A 17,441-nucleotide genomic window follows, 5' to 3' on the forward strand; every position below is an offset into this window, starting at 1 on the left:
CCAACAGTGTAGGAGGTTCCCTTTTCTCCACACCCTCTCCAGCATTTATCATTTGTGAATTTTTGAACGATGGCTGTTCTGACTGGTATGAGGTGATACTTCATTGTAGTTTTGATTTGCATTTCTCTGATAATGAGTGATATTGAGCATTTTTTCATGTGCCTATTGACCATTTGTATGTCTTCATTGAGAACTGCATATTTGTATACTCATACTTATTAATTTATTGATTATTATTTAGTAAATTATCCATAAATTAGCAATTCCTTATTAGTTATTTTATATTTATTAATTTTTGTATATGAATGTATATGTATATGCACAAATACATGACCTATTATTGAAGGAAAAAGCACAATACATGTTTCAATCTTCATTTCTGTACCTAGTCATGAAGTTACAGATGCTTTAGTGATTTCTTCTTCCCCTGCTCCTAATGTTCCCCATGGTTCCTTCAGAAGTTCTGTGGCTGTAGCTTACATCTTGTTAGGAGGAAGGCGCTCCAGGGGCTTGCACTTAGTTCCATGGTAATAGCCTGCAGAGGAAGCATGCAGTGTAACAAGCATGTGGATTCAAATGAGAATCTCCAGCTGTGAAGCTAGGATCTCATACTCAGTAGCTTTGTGACCTTGGGCAAGTTACTTAACACATTTGTGTCTTAGCTTCTTTTCTGTAAAATAGGGATAATAATGGTTCAAGTGTGCTGTGAGGTTTAAATAAGTGAATGCATGTAAAGAATTTATAACAATGCCTGACACATCACAAGTACTCAGTGTTAGTGATTATTATTATTAGTAATAGTAGTAGTAGTAGTAGTAATAGTGGTGGTGGTGGTGGTGGTGGTAGTAGTTCTCCAAGAGTCAGGTATTTAATGGGGGATAATAATATGGTGGGTTCAGAGTGTCTCTGGCCAATAATGAAGTGGACTTAGGTCAAACTGCTTTTTATCCCTCTATTTGTATAAGCTGCCATTCTGACAAGTGGACCACAGTGGCAATATGAGTTCCCATGAATTTGTGTTGACTCAGAGCGAATGTTAAATACTTGAATGTTTTAAATATGCCCCCTTCTTCAGTGTACAGTAACCCTAGTAAATGGTGGCAAATCCCATCAGGAAAGGCCAGAAGAAAGATGAGAGTACATCCTTTCATGTTATTTCAGGGACCTTCCTCAAGTTATAGCCTTCCCTACATTTCAAGGGGCCATGTGAATTGTCTTAGGTCTGAGAATTGGGGGAAGAGTCATGAGTCACAGTAATGTTAATCTTAGTGGACTGCCTATCTAATTTGTTCTTAAGAGCTTGCCAGTAAGTGAGGTAAATATCTAAATAGTTCATGTCCTTCCATTTGCAAATAAATTTACTGTTCAGGTAAAGCCACATACATAGACTTCATATCATCTCGTTTGCCTCTATTCAATCTTCTCTGCTGATTTAACTCAGCTGCTAGGTCAGGAAGATTTTTGGCTTCTGAAGGAAAGGGAATAAAATATAGAAAGATCACTATCACTGTTTTGTTTTCAGATCCCTGACTGTTTTTCAGAACGCTAGCAATTTGTAGTTGACTATGACTAGACTGGGTAGGTCTGTTTTAGGTGAGATAGACTGGATTTCAGCTTCACTGCCTTTGGAGGCTGTAAATCCTGAGTACCAAGAAAGACTCATTGTGTAGAATATTATTTCTCTACTTAAAATGTACCTTAGGCTGTTAGTCTCATTAACCAAGGGTTGTAAACTTTAGGGAATATGTAGTTAATAACGCCTACTGTGAAACAGACTGTTTGTTTTATGGCCAGGTATAATGCCTGTCTGGTACTGCCTTTCAAAACTGTAAGGTACAACAAAATGGCCCCAGCTTTCCCCTCCCTATCACCTCTCACCCATGCCCATAACTAAGGCCTAAAAGTCACCAGTTGCAAAACTCTGATCTGAACACAGAGCAGTGAAATGCCAAGAACAAGGATACAGGAGGAACTGAGTAGCAATAGCTATAAAGTGTAAGGCGGAAAATAAATACAGAAGGTGGTTTAAGGTGGGAAAAGTTAGCTTCACCAGCATGTGGAAACTGCCAGAGTAGAGTGTTCAGGGCCACTGTGGACCAATTCCATTACAGCTGGACCTCGCTGGATCTAACTCTGTATTTTGGGGAACTTTTCTAAGACTGTGGTATGAGTCTATGAGACTAACAAATATTTACCGGAGGGTAGACACTATCACTATAGTGCTAAAAAAGTTTTCCGAATGCCAATGAGTTATGTTTGAATTTCACATCTTAGATCAAGCAAGTATCCCTAGTATATCAAAGATTGTCAAATGCTTTCCAGAGCCTTTAATAATATTATTAACAGCAAATATTCCACCTGGTGTTTACCCAGTCGTTAAAATTAATTGTAAACTTCTTTATATGAAGGATTGGATTAGTCAAGATTCTTGGTTGCAAGCAAAAAATTCAAAGCAACTTTATTTCAACCAGAGGATTTATTTGAAAAATACTGGGGTGGATCACAGAGTTAAGGGAAAATCTGTAAGAACTGGGAAAGTTCTTGGCAGGCTACAGTTGGAGATTTGATTGCTACTAAGATTCTCTCTTTCCATTTATCTTCTCTGCTTTTCTTCAAATTTTGACCTTATTCTCCTTTTGAACAAATAAGTTTTCTTAATAGGTGACTGTATGGTCTAGGTTAGTAAAGACTAGCCTGTAACCCAGAGGACTTGGGCAGATTCAATATTTCCCACTTAAATTTAAAGAAATTCTAGGAAAGAACTCTGATTGCTGTGGAATGGGTCATCTTCAACCAGTCATGGTGTCTGGGGAGATGAGGTCCTCTGAATGCCCAGACTGGGCCTCATTTCATTTCTGTGGCTATGTGGACAGGGCGTTATGATAGGCAATTCCATCAGACCCACATGACACCAGGGAGGAGCGGGTAGTATCAATAGTTGTGTGTGTCTGTGCACGCACATGTGTGTGTGCACATGTGTGTTAGTGAGAACACATGAATTTATGAGAGAGACAGAGAGGAAGAGAGATATTACTAAAAGAAAATGAAAAAAGGATGCCAAGAGGAAAAAAATGTATAGGCATCATATCTTATCCAGTCTTCACATGGAACTGTATACAGATGACCCTCCATAAGTGTTAAGTTAAATTCCTTATACTTTTCATCAAGGAGAGATGCTCTTCTTAAAAAGGCCTCATTGAAGCCTGTATCAAATTCAGGCACTGATTCTAGAGGAATCCTGGAAAGATGCAGGTGGTCTTAGGATGACTGGGTATTCCGTTGAAAGGGATTTTAGTCTGTCAGTCTGAAAGCCTGGCTTATGTTTAGATGAGATTCATCACTCTGACCCTGACTTTGGATAGGATGGATACCTGGGGGCAGGGAGGGATTTGGTACATAATATAATTGTGATACCTCCAAAGACAATCACTAATTTCTACCCAAATGCTTGTAGTAATGAGGGCTCCTTGTTTCCAATAAGTGCATTTTCTTTAATAGCTATATTGGTTACATTATTTTCCTATATTGAACCGTAATAATTACCTCCTAGATTTATAGAGGCTCTCTGTAATCAAACATTCTTATATGATATAGTTTTTCAATATGTGGATGCTGCTGTCAAGTCCTTTGAAACCATCTCTTAAGGTTATTTACCCTCTTTTTTTTCCTGATGAGCACATCATTTGTGAGTAGCACTTTAAAATTGCTCCACACTATTTAGCAGTGTACATCAAAACCCTGTTAATGTTTTGCCTTAATAATAATGCTTCTTAAGAGTTTATCCTAGGGAAAAATTATATGAAACTGTAAGACTCAAGATATTTTGTGTGGAAAAAGGAGAGTGATTTATAAACATTGAAAGTTATAATGGCTTAAATGTCCAATAATTATGAATTGGCCAAGTAAGTTTGGAAATGCTCATGTGATGGGCTATTATAATGTCATTAAAATACTGCTTAAGTATATCTGTTGAACATTATATAAGGTTGTTTCAATTTTCTCTTGCTGCATAACAAATCTCCTCAAAACTTAATGGCTTAAAGCAGAAACAGTTTATTTCTCCTGACACCATAGGTTAGCAATCTGGGTGCTTCTGCTTGTCTCCTCTGGGATCACTTATACAGCTGTAGTTATCTGATGGCTTAACTGGTGCTGGAGAGCCCGAGATGGTCTCACTCGCTTGACAATAGTTCATGCTATCGATCATGGTGTCTCAGTTCTCCGAGGCTCCTGAACTTACACAATGTCACTTCTCTCATATTTTATGGTCAAAAAGCAGGTCACAAGATCCATCCCAGATCCGAGATATGAGGAAATAGCCTCTATCTCTTGATGGATAGAGCTACGAGTCACTTATGGCCATGTGCATGATTTACCACAAATATCAAGTAAAAGAAGCAGGTTATAAATAGCTTGGCTCATATTTTCTAGTGTTATTGACACACACAGACATACAGAGATAAAATTCTTCAAAGAGGCACACACAGATGTTAATAGTGATTTTTTGTGGGTGATAAGATTATGATTATTTTTGTGGGATTTTTAAAATGAGTGATATCATGATTATCTAATTTTTGTACAATTAATTGTATAATGAAAGTAAGAGAGACATCTCAAAAATATTAATCTTTCTGCTTTACCACAGGTGATCTTGGGCCATTTTTCTCTTCTCCATTTTAAAAGAGTGGTATAATATACAGATCATTTAGTTCATATTTTTCCTATCTTCAGAAAAACATTACAAAAGAGATTTTTATTAAATGCCTTACAGAAATTAATGTGTACTTGCTTATGGCCTTTCTTTTATTAGTCTGCTAGACTTACTTAAATAGGATGAGGTTACTTGATTTGTCTTGTTCTTCGTGTCACATGCTGGGTTCCAGTGATTACCACTTCTTTTTCTAAGTGTTCACAAATTTCCTCCCCAAATCTCTTTAAATAATTATCTTTTAAACAGTTCTTGCTAGAACCATTGGGGATCATGTTAAGTTCATCAGATAGCACTGAATAAAATTATAATTTGAGTAGGAAGACTAAAACTCACCTACATGAAACAATTATTAGTATGTCTTGGTATGTAAGCACCCCTTCCTGGAGTATCTTCCCGCCAATGTTATATCTCTAAATGCCCTCCCTTAGACCAGCCTTACATCCAGTTCTTGAAAGCCTTCTTGGGTGTTACTAGGCCACACTAATCTCTTATTTTCCTAAATTTTGATTGCCCTTACTGTCTTCACTCTGCAACCTAGTGTTTGGCATATTCTGCAATGCCTTCAAAAGGAGGGATAGATGTCTCTTATGATATCTGTACAACAGTTTTATAATATAGTACTGGGCACCCACCAATAGCTTAGCAAACACTGATTCGCTTGACTGTTAAGAATTACTGTTTTTGCTTAGAAGTTTACTTTTCCTGAAAATGTTTATCATCTTCTGAGCTCTGGAATATCTCTCCTTTTTGACTGTTCTGCACTGTCCTTTTAGCCCTCCTTCCCCTATGTCTGCCCTGAACTTATGCTTAGAATTCCTAGAATATTTCCTTATTTTTCTTTTGTAAATGTGTTTCTTTTCTAATATAGATAACTTTTATGAGAGTGGAATAATACTTCAACAGGAGATGAGGATATTCAACATGATCTATTTTGAAACTTCAGAATTTGAAAATTAAGTTAGTTTCCTATTTATTAATCTCAGCATTCAGGAACTTGGTGCAAGGAATGACAATGTGTATTTTTAAGTGGGTAAAGGCAATACTCTGAGGAGGAGCATTATTTAAATTGAAGAAACAGACTATGCTTGAGGTATCACTTAATATCTACATGTATATCTTGACCAATCATGTTCACTTACCCCAAATATTTAATGTCTCTGTCTGTGAACGTTTTATATCATTTGTGTGTGTGTTTCTCTTTCTTCCTTTCTCCTCCCCCAACTCTCCTTTTAGGTGTATGTTGTTCAATACATTGGCTGATAGCCACAGTGGCTGCTGACCACTTGAAATGTGGGTAGTCTAAATTGAGATGTGCTATAGGTGTAAAATACACACAGAAATTCAAAAATTATAGTACAAAAATATAAAATATCTCAATAATTTTATATTGATTGCATGTTAAGATAATAATACTTTTTGTAACCTGTCTAAATAAAATTAAGTATAATGTTAAAATTAATTTCACTTTTTAAAACTTTTTAAATGTAGCTATTAGAAAGTTTAAATTACACATGTGCTTGATGTTTATGGCCCAAATTTAATTTTTATCAGATCGTTCAGCCTTAGACAGTCAGCTGAAAGGTTGGACTCACACATTATCCTCTTTGTTTCTTCTATCCCTCCCTACCTCCGTCCCTCTCTCCCTTCCTTCTTTCCTTCCTTCTTTCTTTTGTTCTCTGCTATGACCAGTAAAAACCCTGTAGATAAAAGCACTTGATAATAGCACAACAAAAGTTGAATGGTCAGAGTGGTCAGAATTTTGAAAAATTATCTGAAATAATTTTATGAGGATGAAAGGTTAGCCAGCAAGGAACAGAAGAAACTGTTCCACTTGGACTTTCTGTCTCCTACTTTAAACATGGTCAGAAAACAAGAACTAAATTATTTCAGTCAGGATCTGCAAAGTTTATCCTATTTCCCTTCTATTTGGAAGTTGTTGGTTGGTGCTCGGAAAACATGTAAATCTGAGCACAAAAACTTAAACTCCCAACAAATCTTATCCACTACAGTTTCAAAATTATAGCTAAAGTGTGAAGGACTAATTTGAGGGTAGCTATTATAACAGATTATGTACTAGATAAAATGTTTTATCAAATACTATTTTCTGTCTGGGAGGTACACTATCTTTTTAGTTTAATCAGTGATACAAATAAGTTTGCTGCAAATAAGTTGGACTCTGGCCATGTTCCTTAATGCCAAACAAAACCAAAAGCCTTTAACAAAAGGAGACATAAAACAATTAGACAAGTTTATCTTTTGGACCAATTTTGTAAACTAAGTTCTTTCAAATGTTGTCATCTGTCAGATTGAAAAAAAAAATGTGTACCAAAATTCAGAATTGTTTTCTTTCCTTTGTTTTTTTATGAAGAAGAGTTGATGCATTAGTAACTGATTTTTATGGCTTTTAGGATAACTATTAAACAATGTTTAGAGAAAATAAGAAAGATTGAACTTTAACAGTCTCTGTTCAGCCTTCACTGACAATTGATCCACAGCATATAATTTTCTGCAGTGTGTTAAACAAAAGGCCAAACTTGGGAAAAACAGATTAATTCACCAAAGGAATAACAAATGGAAATGTTTCTATTTCAGTAATAACCAAAAAGGCATTTCAATAATAACCAAAAAGGCATTTACATTTTTTCAACTTTGTTTTAAACAAATTATTTTAGTTTATTTTAGCTATGAACAAACACCTCTTCTAATAGTTTTTTAATTACTTTCTTTTCTATCTGTACCATAAAAAGTATTTAGATATCAAAAGACATAAATACTACTTTTGGGATTTATTCTTGACTATTAAGTTTCTTTCTTTGCTAGAGCACATTTTTAATGACCTGTTAAAAGATAAGCTCCAAAGTGTCCCTTTGGGACTTTGCAGACAAACTTCTGGACTAGCTTTGTCAAATCCTGTCTGGTCTATCCTCATAGCTGATGGACTTAGATATTCTAAACGACAAATAACAACAACAACAAAAAAATTAGTCTTATTTGCTGGGTCAATAAGGAAGGCATTGATATTCGCAGTCTTTCCCTCTACCATTGGTTCTGCAAGATGACTCTCTCACTTTTCGGTATTTTCTCTTTTAGGTGACATTATGTGTCTGATGATGGATGCAATGTTAATGGCTCCCCTTGGTCCGTTGCTCTGCTTCCTATGCCACTGGGACCAAGGTGACAAGTTTGGTTCTTGGGAATCTCTTCCTCACAGGGTGTGAGAAATAAGCTGATCGCCATAGTCCTTGTCTGTGCCCAGTTCTTCTTCTCACGGATCCCTCTATGCTGTGGGAGGATATCAGGATATTTTAGGGTAAACAGAAGTAATGACTTAAGCCCCAAGTATCAGTGGTTTAATAAAACAAAGATTTTTTTTTTCCTTGCTCACACTTCATGCGTAATGAAGCTCAGTGGTGATGGTGTGGGTTTCTGCTCCACAGAGTTGCTCAAGGATTTACTCTGGCTGAGCCACCATCATTTTGTGATACTTCCATCTCAAAATGCGATTGGTTGCATGATTGTTCCAGCAGGGAAACAGCAACCCTGAAGATTCTGCCTTGGCTTTTAAAATCTTCTACTTAGAAGTGACACACATCCTTCTGCTCACAGCCCACTGGTCAGAACTAGTCTCATCCACCTGTCTAAGTAACTATAAGGGAGCTGCGACATGAGGAACACATGGATATTCTGTGAGCAATAAATATCTCTGACATGATATTCCCCTTAGTCATTAATATTCTCTTCTCTGTAATTGCAAGGTACCAGCTGTGATGTAGTCTGATCCTCGCCTTAGGAGAAAGGATCTGATTTTAGCATGGCAGTACAAGGAGGTTTTTCAGCCACCTCCAAATCTTTATCAGCTGTACTCAAATCTTTCTTACTCTATGAACTGAAGGGCCTCTTGGGGCACCAGTGGCTTGGACCTCGTATACTCACATTATGATTTCTTTTACCCAGACTAACTTGCCTTTTCATGTACTGCTGTCTGCATCCCACTTCTTCCTCCACTCACTCCCAATGGCAGGCACAGCCTTGTACAGGCCACCCAGCTGCTGGCGGAGAGTGGTGGAGCAAATCTCTGTGCTGTGCTCCTGGAGACAGCCTCCTTTCGTCCCGCTTCCTGTGCATGGTGAGCCCTGCTACCAGAGATTTAAGGACCAGGGACAGCTTTAACACCCATGTAAAGTCATACCAGGCCCATGGGAAGGGGACAAGCCTAGATCAGACTTCTGCAGTCTGAGGGGACATCTGGCATTCCTTTCACCTGTCACCAATTCCTGACAATCTCCCAGGCCTGCAAAGATTCCTGTCATCATGTTCTTTGGACCTGGGAAAAGCAGTACTGCCCAAGCTATTATTATTATAGTGTAATTATGTAGCATACAGTAATATTCTTATACTGCTGAAACACTGTAACGATTTTTATTCTTTGGGTATGAAGCTACCTTGGAGCCATGTAGGATCAACTTTTCAACATTTTACTTGCAAATTTTGTACAGAAAAATAGGAGATTGCCTATATTTTGCTCCTGGACTATAGATTTATGTCTACTACTAATGATAACCATGTGATTTTCTAGTGAAAACTTTAAATTGGATGAAGACAGTCATATCAATAATTAATGAGAATGGAAAAAACAAAATAAATTAACTTAGTAACTACTGGGATGCCTTTGGACGTGTTTGCCATAAACATTACGGAGTGATCCATTTATGAAATAAGCTAATTAAAAGGAATTGCTCTCTAAAAGTGTTATAGATTGTAGAAACTTTTTCTCAGGTAATGAGTGCCACATTTTCACATGGTTCTTTATAAAATTTTAATTTGTATGATGCCTTATGAATCTAGTGAATCTAATGATGATGAATATACTTTTACCTTCCTTGGCAGGAAGCTATTAAATTAGATAACTTATATATTCATTTACTTATGCTGAGAAACTTATTCTGTAGAAACGTTTTTCTGTTTAAAAATCTTGCTGTTGCAGTGATGTAGATTTCTGAAGGGAAAACAAAACGAGCAGCCTGAGAAGAATGCCAGATGGTCCAGCATTGCACAGGGAGAGCTGTGAAGGCAGGTGTGATGCCAGGTGATGCTTACTAGGATCACTGTGAAGGTAGGAGCGAATGAAGAATTGACCTCAGTCTGAATCTTTCATATCTAGGCTAATTCTAGGGACCCATAAGCTTGGTAGTCCTGTCCACAAGTTGGGAAGCTGGGAACTTGACTACAGTTTAGGTTCTCTATTAGGTTACTCTGGCCCTAGGTTACTTGGAAGCCAGACAACCTATAGATGGAGATAATGACTTTGTGGAATGTTATGATCGAGTCTAGAAGTGATCAGTAAGTATCAACTTTCCCACTTCCATGTTCAGCCAAAACCCTGTAACCCTGACAAAACTCAGCTCTTGAGGGAATCTCAGGTGCTATGCCTGAATGTTTGTTTCCCTCCAAAATTCATACATAAAATCCTAACCCCCAAAGTTGATGTTAAGAGTTGGAGATTTGGGGAACTGCTTAGGTCATGAGGGTAGAGCCCTCATGAATGAAATGAGTGCTTTATAAAAGAGTCTCCAGAGAGATCCTTGGCTGTCCACTACATGAGGACGCCGCGGACAGTTTACCAGCTACACCAGGAAGGGGTCCCTCACCAAAAAGTGACCATATTTTGATCTTAGGGGTCCCAGTCTCTAGAACTGTGAGAAATAAATGTTTGTTGTTTTTAAGCCACCCAGACTGTGATATTTTGTTATAGCAGACCAAACAAAGAAACCAGACAAATTAAAAATCTGAACCTAAGTATTTGTTAGTAGTGCTAAGGGATTAAGAATCATAAAATATCCAGGGAGTGTAGTAAAACAGCATTAATCATTCATCCATTCATCCAGTAATTACTTACTGTTCCTTAGAAATACCAGGTATTTGCTGGGCTCTGGGAAGACAAGCAAATTAAAGACATAGTCCTAGTCCTCAAGGACCTGGTGGTTTAGGTAAATAATGATTCCTTTCATTGAGATTTTTATGTACACAAAAGAAGCCTACTTATGTCGTACCGGGCACTTCCCAGTTCTTGCTTTCCCCATGTAGCATACATACCTCATAAGTACTTTGTTAGCCAGTGTACAATGTTAGTACAATGTGCCAGTGTACAAACACACCCATGGTAAAGTTTGATCAATAACAATTCTTCTAAAATTTCTAGTGCGCTTTTGTTGGAGGCAAGTAGGTTTTGACAGGAATTCTTTTAGTTCACATACCCTTTCCAGTTCCTGACTATCCATCTACACCATTTGTTTCAATCTAAGAGCAGGTTTCACAGTTCAGTAGGAGCAGTGGTGGGAATGGTTGTTTGTAGGCTATACATTCCTCTCACTGCCCCTGCCCAACAACAAAATTACTGTTAAATTATGGAGAAAGTATTCGCAAAATAGCTTCCACAGAATTTATCTTTAGAAAGATCGAATTACATTTGCATCATTGAGGGACTGTTGACAAGGTGCTGGTGATTTAGAAGGGAGAAGAGTTTTATTTTTTAAAGGAAATGACTAAGATTTCCCAAGTCCTTTTATGCAATGGGTTTAGGTGGAGGAAGATATAGAGAGCAAAAAATTTATACAATGAACAATTTTTGTTGATTGTAAAAATAATAGTAAAGAGTTAGTAAAAACAAAACTGAGAGCTTATTAATTAATAAATATGTATTCAGTAACCATATAAGAAAGGCACTGTGCTGAGCACTGTAGGAGACACAGAAAAGACCATGACCACTGATCCCTGCTTCCTAGGAGGTCGCAGTCACTGGGTGTAGGAGTATGACAGATAGATATAACTAAAGTACACACCATAATAGATTAAAGTTTTTATAAAAAATGAAAAAATAAAAGTCTACAATGTTTTGGAGAAGACAGAACATTTGGTTGAGTATGTATTTAGGGCTTAAGGGCACTTCTGAGATTAGTGAAATGGAATTTCTGCTGGGTCTGAGGATGGATGATATTGAAACTAGCAAAGATGGGCAGAAGTGCAGAGGTAGCAAAGTACAGATGAGGAAATGGCCAATAATTCTGTGTCAGGGAAAGCACGACATCCTTTGGAGAGCAATGGCTGATAGAGCTAGAAAGATGGTAAGGGGAAAACCTATACATGTTTCTTATTTTTCTTTTCTCTTATTTTTACCTATTTTTTAAATCTGAATTTTTCCTCCTATCTTATACTTCTTTTTCCTTGTACTTACAGAGAAAAATCTGTCCTCCAAACAATCATTTTGTTTAATTGTAAAGTCATTAAATGTATTTTATCCAAGTGTCTAGTATATGTGATTTTTAAAGTCACTGCAATGAAATAGTACTCATAGGTCTCTAGTGAAGCAAGTCTTTGAGGATTAAAAAAGAGAAAAAAGAATAAAAGTGAACCTTTAACTATATGAATGTGAAACCAGGTGGTTTTCCATAGCAACATTTTCCCCCACAGGCATACAGTTTTGATGTGTTGCCTTTTAACTTCTAGTGGATTAAAGATAAAACCTCAGAGTTGAAACAGATCAGTAATTAGATTTTTCCCAGTCTCTTTACTTGAAGGAGAGAAATAGGCTACTCTCTATCCTGAGTTACTTTATTTTGGGCTCACCTTATAGTTGTTCAGCTTTGAGACATTTCATGTTTAGATTAAGCATGCCTTTGGGCAAATTTGATTTTTATCAGAGTAATTTCCAAACCATGTTGTATTCATAAAGTTAAAACTATAAAAGCTTGTTTCTGATCACCTTTAATAGGATACTACTGGTGCTTTTTTTTAATTTTTAAAAGTAAGATCTTTGATAGCATAATTTTTATTGTTCTATCATAGATCAGTTTCTGTTCAAGTGCTTGCTAGTTAGAATTATAAGAAGCTGCAAGTGACTGGAATTGTCAAAGCTTGGTTATTACTTCTGTGTTTCATAGTCCAGATTTTTTGTTTTCAAGTCCAGATTATACTTAATTTATATATGAGTTTAAGTTCTTACTTTTAAAATCATTATGAAAATACCAGATTAAATGCATTTTCTTTATGATGAAATCTGTTTTTTTTAAATAATTTTTTTTCACACAAAAAGAAATTGTCAGTCTGTCAGCTTCCAAAATCAGTCATCCACCTTAACTGCATTCTGTTCGTTTATATTACTAATTGTAGAATAACATGCTGGAAATTGTTTTATTTGTTCTATACATAGCCAGAAAAAGATGCTGTTTGCATGTCAGTATGCTTTTAAATTTAAAGTTCTTCCAAACTCAAAAAAGCAGTTATAATTTTGTACTATTTTAATATATTCATTTTATGGCTTTTGTTACTAAAATGAGTTTGCTTTTATAATATTGATAAATTTATTAACTTTTTATTTAGTCATTTCTTTTAGTCATTCCTTGGCTGCCCAAAGATGTTTCTCTTTTTGTTATTCTATTTACTAGTTAGGTTAAATTTTTCATAATATTTCATCTAAACTTGAAATAAGAACCCTGCCTTGTAATCCACATTTTCCTTCTTTTGGTTCAGTGAAGAAATTCTTTAATTACTGAGATGCCACTTCAGCATCATGTTGAAACAAACTATTTTTCATGAATTGTTCATTGTAATGACAAACTTAATAATGTCTTCACAAAAAGATGTCTCTGCCCAAATGACTATTCCTGAAGAAAATAACATAAAGTGCACTCAGACTGTCTCCTTGGGAGGAATGAACAGAAGTACGTATCCCTAGAATTCATATGAAAAATAGTTTAATGGCTAATGTACTTGTCCACACCAAGAAATAGACTCACCAGGCTACTGTATCCATCTTGGGGGCGGTCAGTTGGATGTCTCTTTAACAAAAGTATTTTTAAAAAAAATCTGTTTTGTCCCTGCAGATGAGATGATCTCCTCTCTTTGACAAAAATAAAATGAAAGTTCCTCTGCAAGACAATGATTTAATCCAATGTTCCACAGTAAATACTCATGATGGAAACAGTTCATCATGGTTGTGTTAGTAGAGTTCTTTTCTTTTCTTTTCTTTTTGGCCAGACTTTAGGTTTGTTTCTAAGGATGGAGAGATACTCAGCTTTAATGTAGTTGCTGAATTATATGTGCTCAAAGCTATTGGTAGCCTCTTTTGTTGTTGTTGTTGTTGTTGTTGTTGTTGTTACTATGCTGAAGTGGAGTGCTTAAAATTTATAAGATGATTTAAATTTTAAAATTTAAGCATGCATAGAGATGGTTAGAAATCTGGACAGATACCCAGTCCATAGATATAGAATAACTTTTTTTTTTGTTATTTTTGTTTAAAAAATTTTCTGACTCCACTAATAATCTCGGGGTATTCAGTTCCCTGGAGGTTGTCTTAATGATGTACTAGTGGAAAGACTGGCATTCCTAGAATTTCAATCATACAGTGGAACTGGTATTGATGGAAAATTACACAGAAGAAACAGCCTTGTTCTATATGGCTAAGCTCTGGTAGACAAATATTTTATGACTTTCAAGGAGTATCAGTCATTAATATTTACCATTACTGGTATAGGATATAGCTCAATACAGCTGAATATAGCTGAGTATTTTTGACAGAACACAATGGAAAAAATAAACTTTCAGGGTGTATTATTTTCTTCTGATTGATTTAAATTCAAAGGTATAGCTCTCTTGTCTGTGTCAGCATTCCATCGAATACAAAGATTGTTCAGTGGAAGTGCACAAGACCAGCATCTCTAACATTCCTTGTGTAGTTGAGAAAATCATGATGCAGAGAATTGAACAGACCTTTGCCCCTAATTTGCATCCTTTGACCTTTGCCAAATTCTTACTCCTAATAATTTCCAGGGCCCCTGAGATAAAGTCACACAATATTTCCTTTTGATATAGATGCTTTAACTAGGATGATAATTTCTGATTAAAAGAATCCATTGTACGTGTACTATGGGTCAAATATACTGTTGAGTCTTAAGACAAAGATTCTAAAAACATTTAGTTTGGACTTAAAAATATCAAATGGACCCAGTGACTTACCAACTGGTTTAGACATTTCATGAAGTGACTCTTCTTTACATCTCTAAATAATAGTGGTTTGAAGAATTTACCCAGGTTAGCCCATACAATATTCTCCACTTTTCATTTGGAGATCACTTTTTTACTTGTAAGTGGGAAATGTAATAAAGTCGAATTGACATATAGCTGATTTACAATGTTGTGTTAGTTTCAGTTGTATAGCAAAGTTATTCAGTTATACCTGTATATATTCTTTTTCATTTTCTTTTCTGTTATTGGATATTACAAGCTATTGAGTATAGTTCCTATTACACTTCTTGATAACGGATCCATTTAGAGGGGAACAGTGGGCCCAGCTTGGATCATCACACTCGGCTATTTCAGCAAAATTACCAAGACTGCCATTTAGTCTCTTATTTGAAGTTAACAGTTGAAGGTACTCCATCCTATATTACATATTGGCTACAATATCAGAGTATTATATGCAAAATACTAGTATGCTATGCAAAAAGGAAGCAAGGTGTGACTTGGACCTGTAATATTCTGGGCTACACTAGTATTTCTGCCACATTAGTATAGGAGCAAGTCCTGAGAGTAGTCTGATGACATATCAAGTCACCAGAAACCTATTTTTATTGTGTTAATTGACTTGGAAATTGCAGCTGAAATGTTTTTACACGCAGTTGAAAAATTTTCCTTTCAGTATCCTGTTTACTAGCCTGTGTATAGCGTAGATCTCAAAGATGTTAGAGCAGTTTTCAGTGTGGAATGTGAGAAGACTAACAGAAGCATTTTAAACAAAGAGGACTTGGGGTCTGAGCACTTACAATTTTCAGTGTGGCAAACAATGTCTTTGCTTTGTCTTATTTGATAAGGCTTTTGATGTTGGCACATTTTGCACATCACTGTGAGAAGGGTTTTTATGATACTTTCTTCTCCTCACTCTCTTCTCTCTCTGCCTTTTTGTTTTTCTCAGTAGTTTAGGAAATTTGGTTTAAAGACAATAAATAACAAAATCATTTAGCTTATTAAAATATAGGGAGGAGAGCTAAATTTTAATCTCAATGACTGCTAAATCAATAATAAAAATATACAGAAATTAGAGGATAAATTTAAATCAGTGATCCCACTTCTTTCATGAATAGGATGAATCCTCAAAATGTGGTGATTTGTTGGGAAAGGTTTCTTTCGCTTCAGAAAGTAACTCTTTGCTTCTTTATTTCCATGCTATACTTTTGATAGGGTGACTGAATATTGTCATGAACTCAAAAGTAGATTTATAAAGAAAAAATGTGTCCCAGATAATAGCCAGTTGAATTCTGCCCTATTAGTACAGTGGGAAGAACAGTATTATATCTGTTTGGTCTTCCACGTTAAAACACTTTGTTTCTTCAAGCCAGTGGGATTCAGCTTTTGCATAGAGGTGGATTAACCACAAGGCCCACTGAAAATAGCTTGCTCAGCTGCTGCCAAGCCTTGAGCCAAGATAAATGCCTTGCAGCCAGATTTAAATGTAGCCTCTGCATTAAAAAATATTAAAATACTTAATGGCACAAGCTTATAGAAGATACTCAAGTTTCATTCAAGTTCTGGCATCTGCAAGTCTCTTATGACTTTCCTATTTCCCTTTTGCTTCAGGACATTGAAATGAGTCTGACTCAGAGACAAGATATGCATATTTATATATGTTTTATAAGAATAACTAACCTTGAAAAAATGCAGAATAACTCAGAGAGGGCTGAATTATGCTTACTTTTCAAATTCCCAATAGTCCTTTATTTTCTGAACAGTGATTTAAAGTCCTTGTGAGTGAAGAGCTTTCGAAAGGGGCATTTATTAATGTGCTCAACATATTTATTTATGACCTAATGTATTTTAAGAACAGCATGTGTCCTAGATTTGGAAAATGTCATTATGCTTTTTTTAGTGTCATTTTACTTGCTTTGGAAGACATATTCTCAGTAAGTATTTTAATTTTAACTGGAGAAAAAGGAGGAAAGATAAAAAGAAAACCCACCAAACTGTTTTTAGTGCACAGTGTTTATTCAGAATTCTGTTTACTGGAGTCTCAAATAGCATTTCTATAAATCACACATGCAATGATAATTGATTTTTATAGTGATGAGTTTTAGTTATTATTACATATTGAACAACTTATGAATCATTAAAGAAACATTATGATTAGATTTGTTTTAGTGTTAAGTGTTTAACATTATATATCCTTTCCGGGGGTACAGTATCATTCATGGAGATGGCCTTCCTGCCTAGGGAAGCTGGGGAGGGTGTGTTAAACATGCATTACGTTAGCAAAAGGGACCTTCTTTCTCCCTAATGGCTTCATATGTGTCATAATATTTTAGAGACATAGGTCTGGATAGTAGCTGAATCCATCCTGATCATGTCTAGTTTTAATAAATCAGGTCTTTGGCTCAGTTTGGACTATCCTCTGCCTTGCTCTCCCCACACATCTTCCCCCTTGCCTCCTTCCTTCCTCAATACACCCCTCACAAATTTAGAAAGATAATATTTCTAAAATATACTTTTATTTGTGCATATCTGCTCATCAACCTGCCATGTGTTCCTCTGTGTCCCTTAACCCCGATTTTCAGTCTCTTTTTTGGTTGGCATCCAAGTTTGAGGTGGTGTTCAATGGAGGATAGAAAAAAGTGTGGAGAGAAGAGAAAAAGTTGAGATGGGAAAAGAGGAGATGAAACAATTAAAAGGGATAAATTTGGGTTCT

The sequence above is a fragment of the Camelus dromedarius genome, chromosome 5, assembly GCF_036321535.1.
Source record: "Camelus dromedarius isolate mCamDro1 chromosome 5, mCamDro1.pat, whole genome shotgun sequence".
Classification (NCBI taxonomy): Eukaryota; Metazoa; Chordata; class Mammalia; order Artiodactyla; family Camelidae; genus Camelus; species Camelus dromedarius.